The sequence below is a fragment of the Trachypithecus francoisi genome, unplaced genomic scaffold, assembly GCF_009764315.1.
Source record: "Trachypithecus francoisi isolate TF-2019V2 unplaced genomic scaffold, Tfra_2.0 Lachesis_group10, whole genome shotgun sequence".
In the NCBI taxonomy this organism is placed as follows: Eukaryota; Metazoa; Chordata; class Mammalia; order Primates; family Cercopithecidae; genus Trachypithecus; species Trachypithecus francoisi.
This window is the reverse complement of record NW_022681455.1, coordinates 41,434,382-41,446,502: the sequence shown is the minus strand read 5'-3', so window position 1 is coordinate 41,446,502 and position 12,121 is coordinate 41,434,382. Positions and strand designations below refer to the sequence as shown.

General features: G+C 53.4%; 1 long non-coding RNA gene across 1 annotated transcript in view; it reads left to right on the top strand.

The window, feature by feature from the left end:
• LOC117088689 overlaps positions 1–10,000 on the top strand; it is a 10,812-nt gene extending 812 nt beyond the window's left edge. The window contains exons 2-3 of the long non-coding RNA XR_004439279.1: positions 3,674–3,676; positions 9,877–10,000. This is a non-coding gene — a long non-coding RNA (uncharacterized LOC117088689). The remainder of the gene's footprint in view (positions 1–3,673; positions 3,677–9,876) is intronic.
• Positions 10,001–12,121: the final 2,121 nt, after the last annotated feature.

Sequence of the window (12,121 nt, the reverse complement as noted above, 5' to 3'; positions counted from 1 at the left end):
TAAAAGTGAAGGGACTGGAACTTCAGACAAACCCCAGTGCAAGCACAATCACAAAGATCCCTGCGAGTTCTCCCTAGAAATGTCAAGGTCAGGAAAACAGAAACCATCCTGGCCAAAAGGCACCCAAAAGACGAGGTGATGAACCCCACGCGGTGTCCCCCATGGGCTTCCGGGTGGAGCAGAAGACGGATGTTAGGGGAAACTAAGGAAGTCGAGTCACGTGTGAATTGTGAGTGACAATAGCAGGTCCACGTTGGTTTATTGGATGTGACAGGTGGCGCAGGTGTGAGACGGTCATCATGGGGGAGACTGTTGGGAGTTTATGCCGATGCTCACACTGGTTTCCCAGCTTTTCTATCTAAAATTTACAAATAAAGTTTAGGTTAAAAAAACACTTTTAAAAAACCACTTGAGACTGGGCACGGTGGCTCATGCCTGTAATCCCAGCACTTTGGGAGGCGGAGGTGGGTAGATCACTTGAGGTCAGAAGTTCGAGACCAGCCTGGCCAACATGGTGAAACCCTGTCTCTACTAAAAATACAAAAATTAGGTGGGCTTGGTGGTGGGCGCCTGTAATCCCAGCTATTTGGGAGGCTGAGGTGGGAGAATCACTTGAACCCAGAAGGTGGAGGTTGCAGTGAGCCGAGAGCATGCCACTGTACTCCAGCCTCGGTGACAGGGCAAGACTCCGTCTAAAAAGAAAGAAAGAAAGAAAGAGAAAAGACGTGCTCCTATAGGCACATTGCTGTGCCTTTGCCCATTCTGGGACTCCTGCCTGACCTCTTGCCCTCTGTGACACCTGCCATGCTTCAAAGCCCTGCTCAAATGTCACTGCCTCCAGGAAGCCTTCCCTGACTGCCAAGCACAGTTAATATCCTCAGTCGTACCCTCTGCCACCCAATGCCACTCCTGTTCTACACTATCAGTTGCATTTGCCTGATGTGTTTCTCATATTAGACTGGGGTTATGGGTTTGGGGGAGGAAGACCACGACAGCAAAGTGCACTCCTGCTCGCATGATAGCAAGGACAACTGCTATCAACAGACTTTGTCCTTGATGCTGTTGACCCTGGTCACCTGGCTGAGGGGTGTTGGTTGGGTTTCCCCATGTCCACACTACCCTCTGTGGAAGGAAGCCACCATGTGCATCCCACACTAAAGGAGTGGGGGTCATGCTCTGCCCCCCAGCCTAAATTAGCTGGAATTCTTTTGCCCGGGGGGTCTGTCTGTCTCTTCTCCCCCATTTACCCAGCTATCCCATCACTTATTTGTACTGGTGTGGACTCATACATATTTGTTTTCTTTCTTTCTTTTTTCTTTTTTTTGGAGATGGAGTCTTGCTCTATTGCCAGGCTGGAGTGCAGTGGTGTGATCTCGGCTCACTGCAACCTCCGCCTTCTGGGTTCAAGTAATTCTCCTCTGTCAGCTGCCCGAGTAGCTGGGATTACAGATGTGCACCACCACACCCATCTAATTTTTGTATTTTTAGTAGAGACAGGGTTTCACCATATTGGCCAGGCTGGTCTTGAACTCCTGACCTTGTGATCCACCCGTCTCGGCCTCCCAAAGTGCTGGGATTACAGGTATGAGCCACCGCATCCGGCCTACATATTTGTTTTCTATTTGGGGTTGACATTGCTACTGCTTTACCTGTGTTTCATTGCTCACATTGTCCGAGCTTTGGCCACTGGGAGCTCTTTCAGTTGACTCCTGTGCTCCTTTGTCACAGTTCCATCATTTCCGGGATCTATTGATCCACTTATCTATTGGCTGGTCAATGGATCACACTTCCTTACTTCCTGATGCTACAAGACACTCCAGGCCCACTGTGTTTATTTCCTGCCAGGGAATGTATTTCACAAATATTTCATGTGCGGAGGCTGGTGCAGAGCCCCTCCTCCAGGCAGCCTCCCCAGCTGTCTACAGGCAGGACTGGGGCTGTGCAGTGCTCCCCTTTCCCGAGCCCTCCGCAATGGCCGCTCCGGCTGAGCTGTCCCATCTGGCTCCATGGCTGTCTCCACCACGAGGCTGAGTCTGGGCTCTCTAGAGGGCAGTGGGCATCTGACTCATCCATGTCAGATGCTGAGCACGGGGACAGGCCCAGCGTCGGGCAGGCAGGTTGGATCTGGGCCACGCTGCCTGCTGATCCTCCCCACTGAACAATAATGAGGATGACTGCTCTCCTTTGTGGGACCCTCCTCTATGCTGGCAGGTGTTGGGCCTGGGCAGGACCATAAAGCAGCTCCCCCAGGGGATTCGAACCCAGGCTTCAGAATCTGCTCTCCATCATCGGGTTGCACCCCAGGATGCACTGTGTGGGCCAGTAGGGGAGTTTCCTGGTCCCCTCTGTGTGGTACCTGGACCACTACGCTACCCTTAGTGAGCAGAGGAGGGCTATGCCAGGGTAGAAGGGGTGAGGGGTGTGTCCATCCTGCGGCAAGTGAGGGGAGACCCTGGGACCCACACCTGGCTGGGCACCAAAGTGGTGGGCCACGCACCTGTGACGCCGCCTGGGCGACACCCCAGCTGGTTAGCAGGCATGTGAGGTAGCAGCTATGGATGTTGGCCCAACAAGGGGCTGCTGCCTGCAGCCTGCACTGGGTACCTGTCACAAGGCAGCCACCCCCTCCCTGTCTTTCCAGTGTCCCAGGGGAAGGTGCAGCCAGTGCTGTGGCCAGATCCTGTCGGGCACCGCTCACAGGCACACATGGCTCGACACATGAGGCAGGAGAGCTCAAGCCCCACCTAGGGCAAGCCCGTGCCCACTGCAAGCCGGTGGTTCCCTCCCACCCAGCTGCCCACACAGCTTTGCCTCAGCAGAAGTGCACTTGACTGGGCTCTGTCCCCTTCTGCATGTCTGGCAGAGGCGAACTCCGCTCAGAATACATGGGGCTGTTGGCTCCCACCTGACTTGGGCAGCCTGGCCCCTACCACCGGGTCTTGGTTTGTTAGTCATTCAGCAAATGCTTGCAGAGTGTGGCACTGTGCTGGGCATGGGGCCCACAGAGAGCAAGACCCACCAGTGCCCTCGCTGGAGGAGCCTGCAGTGCAGGGGACTTGCCTAGGAGGAAAGTGGTGGTGATAGACAATGGCCCCAGTCCCAGGAGGGGTGGAGCATGCTGAGGCTCTCCAGGGCACAGGGCAAGGGCTGGCCAGGCTGGCAGCCAGGGTAGGCCTCTTCGAGGAGGCAATACACCGCAGTCACAGCCTGGAGGAGAAGGGTTGCCAGAAAGGGGTGGTGTGCAGCGACCAGGGCAGGAGTCAGGGGTGTGGGACAGCACAGGGTGGCCAGGGCCCTGCCGGGGGTGGAGGAGGGGAGAGCAGGGGGAAGGGAGAGCAGGGTAAGGTTGGCAATGGTGGCTTGGATGTAACCAGGTGGGGAAAGAGAGGGGTCACGTACCAAGTGCCCTATGGTACCATCTGCTAAGATTCAGGGCAGGGGAAGGGCAGTAGGTGTCCAGTTCTGGCTGGGTGGTGTCTGGGCTGGCTACTGGCCATCAGAGAGGCAGACAGTGGCACAGGCCGTCATTCTGAGCTGGAGCCTGGGGAACTCAGTGAAAGCAGATGGCTCTGAAGTTCCCACTGATGTGAGCTCTCCACACAGAGTGTGGCCCTTAGAGAAGGTGTGACCATGAGGGAGGAGGAGGCTGGGAGGCAGGAGAAGGCATCCAAAGGGTGTGGTCAGCGGGTGGACCAGTTGGCCCGAGAGACAAGGAAGAGGGAGCCGGGAAAGGACTGCTGGGCTTGGCCACGTGGAAAATGCCAGTGACCTATGCCTGGGTAGTTTTGGGGAGCGTGGGGTGGGTGCGTTGATGTGAGGCCAGGAAGTAGGGCATGGAAAACAGCACTTGAGGTTTTGCTGGGAGGCGGCAGCACTGGCCACAGGTGCCTGAGATCACCAGCGTGCCCCCCATGACATCTGGCCCCGTCCAGGTGGGTAGTGGGGGGCCTGCAGGAATTCCCCCTTGGAGCCCTCCTCCCCTTGCCTGCAGTGACCTCAGCCTCAGAGCCTCGAGCTCGCAGGAGATGGCTCCCAGCTGGGAGGACTTCCCTCCCTAGGAGGAGTTGAGGGAGTGTGTGCTTGGGCAGGGTTAATGATTGTGTAAGCCAAGGTCAGGATCAACCCCCATGACTGGGCTCTGCAGAATGCCAAATTTCCGGCTGCGGTCCCACCCCTGATTCAGGAAAGTTGGGGATCTGAGGAGTTCGGGCTTATGGGATTGGGAGTCCTGGGGGGACTCATCTGTAAGCTGGGATCTGATGTCCCCAGGCTGCTGGGAGAATGGTAGCCTTGTAGCCCCTGCCATGTGCTCTCATCTGGGGCCTTCTCCTCTGTGCACTCCCTCTTGGTCACCCACACCCCACCAGCTGGCGGGTCCACAGGGTGTTTCTGGGGTTTGGCCTCTTCTGGCTCTGTGATCATTTTTTGGAGACAGGGCCCGGCTCTGTCGCCCAGGTTGGAGTGCAGTAGTGCGGCCAGGCTGGAGGGCAGTGGTGCGGCCAGGCTGGAGGGCGGTGGTGCGGCCAGGCTGGAGGGCGGTAGTGTGGGTCATTGCTCACTGCAGTCTCCAACTCCTGGGCTCAAGCAATGCTCCCACCTCAGCCTCCCGAGCAGGTGGGACTACAGGCGTGCACCACCATGCCCAGCTAATTGTTTGTAATTTTTGTAGAGATGGGTTTCACCATGTTGACCAGGCTGGTCTTGAACTGGACTCAAGCGATCCTCCTGCCTCAGCCTCCTGAAGTGCTAGGATTACAGGTGTGATCCACTGCGCCCAGCCCTGGCTCTGTGATTTTACCCTCTCTGCACCTCTGTTCCTCGTGGTTTTAAAGGTGGAGATGCCGAGGACTGGTGGGAGCTGCAGGGCTGCCGTGGGGGCTCCTATGTAGGCAGTGAGGGCTCTCTGGTCAGCTTCCTCCAAAGAAGGAAGGTCCCTCTTCTGAAATCTCCGCTAGGGAGACAGCTCGCTTCCCTCACCACCCCCAGATGAGGAGCACTGTGCTAAGGAGTCTCAGGCACCTGGTCAGCGGGAGAAGGAAGGACTGTGGACCTACTGGGCTGCAGAGTCAGCGATTCCCTGGGCTCCAGGCTGACGCCTGCCCTGACAGAGCAGGGCATTCCAGCCAGTTTGGGGGTGGGTGTCTTCAGTTCCAGCCCAGGCACGAGAACTGCTGACCACTTCCTGCAGGCCTCCGACCCGGCGTCCTAGCCACCCATCCGGCCGGGGTGGCCATCAGTCATCTGGAAAGCCTATGAGCCCTGTGTCCTTGTTTTGCAAAGAGCAGTTCCTGAAATCACGGGGCTTAGAGCTCTGCTCTTCTGATCAGGGGCCGGTTTCAGCAGCAAAGGCCAGAAATAACACAGTGTGAGTGCTGTGTGAGTGGAGCATCACCCTAGTCCTTTCCGGGGGATGACTCACGATGCTGCCATGCCAGCACCAGCTGGTACGGGGCTCCAGACTAGCGGCTTATCATGCCGGCCCGGATACACCCGTCCTCAAACTTGGGTATGCAGAGGAATTAACTCAGGAAGGAACCTCGGGAGAGATTTGTGCTGGTCCTTCCCCCCTGTTCTCGAGTCTGAGTAGGGCTTGAGAATGCCTTGGGAGGTGTGCGGGGACAACTTTGTCTGTTTGTGTTTCCGGGAAATACTATGTTTAGCAGAGACAGCACTTTATACAGGAGGAATCGGAGACTGGGAAAGATGGCAGGGCTGCTCAGCATGGAGCTGGGATCTGGCCGGGCTGTGTTCTCCAGGGGCAGGGACCGATCTCTGAGTTACATTTATTTATATAATTATTTATTCATTTATTCATTCATTCATTCTTTTTCGAGATGGAGTCTTGCTCTGTCACCCAGGCTAGAGTGCAATGGCAAGATCTCGGCTAACTGTCACCTCTGCCTCCCGGGTTCAAGTGATTCTCTCACCTCTGCCTCCCAAGTAGCTAGAATTACAGGCAACTGCCACTACACTCGGCTAACTTTTGTATCTTTTTTTTTTTAGTAGAGACAGGGTTTCACCATGTTGACCAGGCTGGTCTCGAACGCCTGACCTCAAGTGATCTGAACTCGGCCTCTCAAAGTGCTGGGATTACAGGGGTGAATCACAGTGTCCGGCACTCAGTCACATCTAAAATGAAAGGGCCATGGAATCACCAGAACTCTCCTTCCTGTGACCTTGGGTGAAGGTCATTTTTGCCTTGCCCCTCAATCTCCCCATTTATAAGCCTGACGGTTGTAAATTACAATCTTTTTATCCAACCACTTGTCTTTATTTTATTTTTGAGATGGAGTCTCGCTCTGTTGCCCAGGCTGGAGTGCAGTGGTGTGAACTCGGCTCACTGCAACCTCTGCCTACAGGGTTCAAGTGATTCTCCTGCCTCAGCCTCCTGAGTAGCTGGGATTATAGGCATGCGCCACTATGCCCAGCTAATTTTTGTATTTTTAGTAGAGACGGGGTTTCACCATGTTGGTCAGGCTGGTCTGGAACTCCTGACCTCATGATCCTCCCGCCTTGGTCTCCCTAAGTGCTGGGATTATAGGCGTGAGCCACGATGCCCGGCCCACTTGTCTTTATTTGTTGCCTTCTCCTCTGTTCGTGTCGCCACCTGGTGATTGACTTGTCTGTGTGCACATTTGCACAGTTGCAGGCATGACCAGGGTGGAGCAGCGAAGCCGGGCCCATGTACCATGTTTCAAGCCTGTTTCACAGCAGAAGACGGCCTCAGCTTACAAACCACACTCATGACCAAATCTGTTGCCCCCTGTCTTGTATTATACTATTATAGTTTTCTTGGCACGTGGCCACACCCATTCACTTACTGCTGTCTGCTTTCCTGCTATAAAGGCAAGGTTGTGACGGACCTGATGACTGGCAAAGCTAAACATGCTCCCCCCAGCCCTACCCAGAGCACGTTTGCCTCCCCTGTTCTAGAATGACCTTGGAGGCTCCTGCGTGCCTGTTTCTGCTGGACAGGACCAATGGGAGAGCCAGCAGCCTGCTGAAGTGGGGAGAGTGCGGGTAGCCTCTAGCCCCCAGGCCTCTGCATTCCTGAGAGTCACTTTTATGGCGTTGTAGATTAACCCCTTGGGGTGCAAGCATGCTGGCTTCTCCTTGGCTGCCAGTGTCCATAGCCCCCTGAAGTGGCTGTAGGAGATTTTAGCACACTGCCTGCCAGGATCACAGTTGTTTGAGCTGGCCCTGACCCCGAGAAGCCCTTTACTCCCCTGCTTTGCCTGGTTCCTCTCCCTCCAAGTCTCAGCGCAGGTGCCTCCTCCTTCAGGAAGCCTTCCTAGATTTCACCCTCCTCTCTTTCCTCCCAGGCCTCCCTTTGCTGCTGCACCGATCGTGCTTTGCCATCCTGGTCTGTTTCCCAGTCAGTTTCCCCAGCTTGTCTGTGAGCTCCTCCTGTGAGCAGCCAAACCATGGGACAGATGGGGTCCCAGAAGGCAGAGCTGGAATGGGGGTGCTGCCAACGCCAGTGGCAGGTGGGGCTCCAAGCTGCAAAAAGCAGCATTACTTGGAGGTGGAGAGTGGGACCGACCCTCAGAGGTGCAGTTTCCTGGGAGGGATGTAGTCCTGGGGACCCCTGCTCATGTGAGGGCAGGTCTGGAATCACCTTCTGAGCCCGAGATGATTCACTGCCGAGAACTGAAAATGCTCTCAGACAGTGCGATGCAGCCAGAAAACACCTGTGCCTTCCTATGACTACAGCTGTCATCATTTGCTGCAGGAGGCTGAAAAACACAAAGACAAAAGAGGTAGAAGGCAGGGCCTCTGCTCCCCAGCCAGCAACCCCCCTTCCCCCCAACTTGAGTTGCACCCTGGGGCTCGGACCTCAGGGAGCCTGGTCAGCACGCAGGGGCTGGCAGGAGCTGTCCTGGGACCTTCTAAGATGGATAATTAAAGAGGGGGGAGGGCTAAAAGGCCACAGCTGAGGGGCGTGGCGGGGGTGCTTATACTGCTCTGTCACAGGTGGGTCAGATTTGGGCTTTCCTGAAGGAAGGATGCAGGAACAGGTCTGGTCGCTTCTTTGAGCGACCCAGGACAGTCACAGGAGAAGTCTGAAGGCGCACTCGCTTTTCCCAGGCGGTGGTGGCCATGCCTGCTGCTTCTACGTTGGCTAGAAATTGTGTCCCTGGCACCTCGTCTGCCCAGACTCCGGAGCAGCCAAACCCCGGGATGGGAAGCACTTGCTGAAAACGAGCTTGTTCCGCCCTCAGGGAAAGCCTCTGGCCAGGGTGGCTTGTTTTGTTTTCTCTCCAAACTCGAACATACCTGTTCAGCAGCTTCCCAGCCCAGAGCGGGCCAGAAACGGGAAACAGCCTGGTGTAAAAGGTGGGTGACGAGATGGAGAAACGAACCCCTCACCCTGGCAATGAGTCACCTTGTCTTATAATTCAATAAAACACCAGCTGGTCCCAGAGATCAGGAAAGGGAGAGAGGAGGGTTGTTGCTTTCCGGAGCATCATCTCAAAGATTCACACTGGGGCTTGGAGCTGAAGGGAGTGGGTGACAGTTTCCCCGGAAAACCGCAGACTCTTGGGAAGGACTTGCTTCCCCGGGTTTCCGGGAATTGAGGGCACCACTGCCTTTGTCTCCCGCTGCTCACTCACACCTTAGAGAGCCCCAGAGGGCAGTCGAGGGAGGGGTGAGTGTCATGCATGTCCGTGTGAAGAGACCACCAACCAGGCTTTGTGTGAGCAACATGGCTGTTTATTTCACCTGGGCGCAGGCGGGCTGAGTCCGAAAAGAGTCAGCGAAGGGAGATAAGAGTGGGCCCGTTTTATAGGATTTGGGTAGGTAAAGGAAAATTCCAGTCAAAGGGGGCTTGTTCTCTGGTGGGCAGGAGTGGGGGTTATAAAGTGCTCAGTGGGGGAGTCTTTTGAGCCAGGATGAGCCAGGAAAAGAAATTTCACAAGATAATGTCATCGCTTAAGGCAAGGACCGGCCATTTTCACTTCTTTTGTGGTGGAATGTCATCAGTTAAGGCGAGGCAGGGCATTTGCACTTCTTTTGTGATTCTTCGGTTACTTCAGGCCATCTGGGCATATACGTGCAAGTCACAGGGGATGCAAACCCTAACCCTAACCTAACCCTAACCCTAACCCTAACCCTAACCCTAAGTGCAAGTCACAGGGGATGCGATGGCTTGGCTTGGGCTCGGAGGCCTGACATTCCTGCCTTCTTAATAAGAAAAATAAAACAAAGGTGTTGAAGTGTTGGGGTGGCGAAAATTTTTGGGGGGTGGTATGGAGAGAGAACAGGCGATGTTTCTCAGGGCTGCTTCAAGCAGGATTAGGGGTGGTGTGGAACCTAGAGTGGAAGAGATTAAGCGAAAGCAAGATTTTGTGGTAAGGGGTGATATTGTGGGGTCGTTAAAAGAAACATTTGCCGTATAGAATGATTGGTGATGGCCTGGATGCGGTTTTGTATGAATTGAAAAACTAAACGGAAGACACAAGGTAAGAGGAGGAGAAAAAACAGGTATTAAAGGACTAAGAATTGGGAGGACCTAGGACATCTAATTAGAGAGAGCCTAAGGAGGTTCAGCATAATTACTTGGTTGGTGAGGTTTTAGGCTCTAAGTTTTTGGGGTGCAGTCCAAGTTGGTCTGGTGTCTGGAATGAGACTGGGGCTTAATAAAAAGGAGAGTCCACGCAGGAGCTCAAATGGGCTGGAACCTGTAGCATTCTGAGGACAGGCCTGAATTCCGAGAAGGGAAAGTGGTAAAAGTATTGTCTCGTCTTTTTTAAGTTGGTGACTGAGCTTGGTGAGGTGTGTTTTTAAAAGACCATTAGTTCGTTCTACCTTTCCTGAAGATTGAGGACGGTAAAGGATATAAAGGTTTCACTGAATACCAAAAGCCTATTATAGGATTTGACTATTAAAGGCTGGTCCGTTATCAGACTGTATAGAGTTAGGAAGGCCAAACCAAGGAATTACACTTGACAGAAGAGAAGGAATGACCACGGTGGCCTTCTCAGACCCTGTGGGAAAGGCCTCTACTTATCCAGTGAAAGTGTCTACCTAGACTTAGAGGTATTTTAGTTTTCTGACATGTGAGTAAAGTCAATTTGCCAGTCCTGGGCAGGGACAAATCCCCGAGCTTGATGTGTAGGAAAGGGAGGGGGCCTGAACAATCCCTGAGGGGTAGTAGAACAGCAGATGGAACACTGAGAAGTGATCTCCTTGAGGATAGATTTCTAGGATGGAAAGGAAATGAGAGGTTCTAAGAGACGGGCTAGCGGCTTGTAACCTACATGGAAGAGGTTATGAAATGACGATAGATTAGAATGGGCCTGTGAGGCTGGAAGGAGATATTTTCCTTGGTCTAAGAACCATTTGCCTTGTGTAGGAAGAGATTGATGGTGGAAGTTTCAGCGGGGGAGTAGGTGGGAGTGACCGATGTGAAGGAGGAAAACTGCCCTGTGGGATAGAAGTTGGAAGCTGGCTGCTTTTTTAGCTAACTTATCAGCACAAGCATTGTCCTGAGCGATGGGATCTGATGCCTTTTGATGGCTTCTTTTTTAGCTACCTTATCAGCATAAGCGTTGTCTCGGGAGCAAAGGTTGGGGGAAGAAAATAGATTTTGGAAGTTATGAGAACTGTAGAGAGTTGAGCATAGTTGGTGATTTTTAGGGCCTCTAACAGTATTAAAGCAGTGGCAGCCGCTGCGTGCACACATGAAGGCTAGGCTAAAACAGTAAGGTCATTTGGACAGAAAGGCTATAGGACATGGTCCCGGCTCTTGTATAAGAATTCTGTCCGCACTAACCATGCCTAGGAAGGAAAGGAGTTGTTGTTTTGTAGAAGGGATTGGGGTTTGGGAGATTAGCCGGACACAATCAGCAGGGAGAGTAAGTGTGTATTTATGAGAATTATGCCGAGATAGGTACCAGATGAGGAAGACATTCGGGCTTGACTGAAGTAATGGGGGCTGTCCGTGAGGCCTTGCGGCAGTAGAGCCCAGGTAATTTGCTGAGCCTGATGGGTGTCAGGGTCAGTCTAAGTGAAAGCAAAAGAGAGGCTGGGATGAAGGGTGTAAAGGAATAGTAAAGAAAGTATGTTTGAGATCCAGAACAGAATACTGGGTTGTGGAGGGAGGTATTGAGGATAGGAGAGTACATGGGTTGGGCACTACGGGGTGAATACACTACGGGGTGAATACACTAGACAAGACAATATGGTTGGTAAGGTGCAGATCTTGAACTAACCTGTAAGCCTTGTCTGGTTTTACGACAGGTGAAATGGGGCAATTGTAAGGGGAGTTTACAGGCTTTAAAAGGCCATGCTGTAGCAGGTGAGTGATAACAGGCTTTAATCCTTTTAAAGTGTGCTGCGGGATGGGATACTGGTATTGAGTGGGGTAAGGGTGATTAGATTTTAATGAGATGGTAAGGGGTGACTGATCAGTCGCCAAGGAGAGGTATCCTATGCTTGTGGGTTAAGGTGGGGGGACATGAGGGGAGGAGGATGCGAAGGAGGATTTGAACTGGGGGGAAAAGGCAGCAGTGAGGTGTGGCTGTAGCCTAAGAATAGTCAGGGAAGCAGATAATTTAGTTAAAATGTCTTGGCCTAATAAGGAAGCTGGGCAGGTGGGGTAACTAAAAAGGAGTGCATAAAAGAATGTTGTCCAAGTTGGCACCAGAGTTGGGGAGTTTTCAGAGGTTTAGCAGCCTGACCGTCAATATCCACAACAGTTATGGAGGCAAGGGAAACAGGCCCTTGAAAAGAAGATAATGTGGAGTGGGTAGCCTCCTATTGATTAAGAAGGGGACGGACTTACCCTCCACTGTAAGAGTTACCTAAAGCATCTGTGATGGTCTAGGAGGCTTCCGAGGCGATGGGGCAGCGTCGATCTTCAGCCGCTAAGCCGAGAAGATCTGAGAAGGAGTCAGTCAGAGAGCCCTGGGCCAGAACTCCAGGGGCTCTGGCAGTGGCTGCCGGGCGAGTTGGACAGTCTGGTTTCCAGTAGGGTCCCGCACAGATGGGACATGGCTTAGGAGGAATCCCGGGCTGCAGGCATTCCTTGATCCACCGACCAGATTTCTGGCACTTGTAGCAAGCTCCTGGGGGAGGAGGTTCTGGAGGAACCCCTGGCAGCTGCGGTTCAGGCATT